Below are 2,664 nucleotides of genomic sequence, written 5' to 3' on the forward strand. Positions count from 1 at the left end.
AGGAAACCTAAAAATTTTGCCTTTACTCTCTTGTTTGCAGTCTATCATGGGTATAAGACTTATGATTAATTACATCTTTTGATAACTAGAGCACTTTTGACTACATTTAATCTATAAGTTCTATGATACTTTGCTTTTGATAGCTTCAATTTAGATTGAAGAAAAGAATATAATGCTACTAGATCAAAGAAGATGGTAGAGGAACAATGAAAAACATGGTCAATAACACATGATTTTATTATCCTAGGTTATCATAGCCCTTAGCCTATTTAGTGAATGAGAGAGTAAACCCAAAATGACCTAAAAAATTGTTGTCAATAACCATATGCTGCATCATCTAAAGGGACATCTCAGAAATAGGGAAAAGTTTATTGAAGGGGTATATTTTAAGACTGACCATACAAAGAGTTTCATGCCATGTTGAGTGTGCCTTTTGGTTCATAACTCATAGGCTTTGAAATTAGAGAACATTTGGGATTGGACCTTTGCCAAGCCTTGTGTTTCAATGGCATCTTTTAGGCATGATTGTATGACCACACGATATGAAAGTAGTTTTTCTCATCCTTTATGATGGGAGATTTTTACGGGTGAATATATGGATAAACTTGATATGACATTTACTCATTATGAATTTTAATCAAACCCAATTTTGTCATCTTTGACAAAATGATGTGCACGATGGACACATGGCTGATATGAGGGCAAAGCAACAAGTTATTGCTAAAGATTATTATTATTATTATCAAGGTTTTAAAAGGCGAAATCGGGAATCGAGGCGAGGCGTAAGCGTCGAGGCGGATCGAGGCATAATTGAGGCAACCAATGCTTGCTTTAGTTGGCATGAATGTATTCATATTTAATATTTTGCTTATAAATAATTTGTTTTATTATCAGCATATTTAAAGCTTAATGCATATCTTGAGTTGTACATAGGAACTCAGTTTAAAATGTTTGATCAACCATGACCAGCAGGAGCGGTGGGGTTCTTGGCTGCGAGGATGTATTCTTTTGGGAATGAGAAGTTTCATTTTTATCATAATAACCATTGACAACCTGCTAGTATTGTTAAATATTCCATTTTGTTGTAGAGGATTGGGCACTAGCAAATTCATATGTTCACATCATTTCAATTTAGTTTCAAGTGAGAATGTATATAATATGTGTTGTATTTTTTGTTTTGGCCTTACATCCTGAACATTTGAGGAAGGCCCAAAGCTGTAGACTTACGATCCAACTCTTAGGTAGGATGGCTCCAAGAGTTTTATTGTTGAATGAATTTTCTTCATAAAAGATCTTGGTGGCCTTATGGTAATGCATTGTCAAATATCATGAATAAACTGTGAGTTGAATTAAAAATAAAGAAATAAATCTACACTTTCAATCAATAATAAAAAAGAAGAGAAGATAAAAAAAGAGAGTGAAAGAATTAATCTATAGGCAAGCCTCATGCTTGAACAAGTTGATAGTTGCTTTTGGTATATTTCATGTTTGATGCTTGACAGTTGATGGAGGAGGATTATAAAAAAAAAGTTTGGACATTGAAAGATACTTTTATTCAAGTCAAACAATTGTACTTTTATTTCTCTTAGAATTTAAGATCTAAGAACAACTTTAGTCTCATGTTAAAATTTTGCAAAAGAAACCACCCACAACCACAATAGGGCATGAGACAACCGTGCCCGTTGGACAGGGAAAATTATCAAAGCCAATAGATCTTATATTAAATAAAAAGTTGATAAGAACTCCTAACCGAAGGGATTACCTGTAAGAAGTGCCTTAAAAGAAACTGCCTACAAGAAGCTACTAGGAATATAATGACCTCATGAATTAGGAAAATAGGATACACCGCAAAGAAGGGATAGTCATAGAAATGAGAATAGAATCATACTCAAATAATCTCAATGTTGAAATGCATTCATCTGAAACATATGAATTTATTTTCAAAAAAATGAACTCAAAAGTGAAATATAAAATTCAAATATAAAATTTTAATGATGGACTTAACACATTATTTATGTTTCTATTGACTGTAGACTTTGAATTTTTCCATCATCTTATCCTTAAATTTGTTAATAGGGAGTCATCTGACGGTGAATCTAGCATAATGGATTGAATAGGATGTTAAACCTTCTATTTAATAATGGTTACATGGGTTTAGATAAGGCCACAACATTGCAAAAAAGAGTTTTTTCATGAAAGGGCGTCTCTTTTAGCTCTTCTTATACTCATTTTTTTTCCATAGTAGCAAGACGACAACATAAAGATGACTTGATTTATCATCCATGCAATGCCATATCTCGAGAATGATAATCATCATTTATATTGTGTTAATATATTTTTTTTTTCTATTCATAAAATATCCAACATTAATCAATCATCAGTAAATCGATGGAAGTATACTTCTCTATAAGCTATTGACAAGTATTCTAGAAGCTATTGATCATTGACAATTCTTCAGGGCTAGCTTGATCCTTATCGAATGCCATAACAAATTTATATGTGCCCAAAAGGGTCATGGTGCCATGCTGAGCTCACCATTGCATTGTACATGTTTGTTGGCTTGCTTTTATTTTTCAAATATATTCTTATATGAGGCCTATTTATGGCCCTCTTTTCCCTCTTATGAGGTTAATGATGATTATGAATGAAAATTTTCAGATTTTC

This window comes from Dendrobium catenatum, unplaced genomic scaffold, assembly GCF_001605985.2.
Source record: "Dendrobium catenatum unplaced genomic scaffold, ASM160598v2 fragScaff_scaffold_716, whole genome shotgun sequence".
NCBI classification, from domain to species: Eukaryota; Viridiplantae; Streptophyta; class Magnoliopsida; order Asparagales; family Orchidaceae; genus Dendrobium; species Dendrobium catenatum.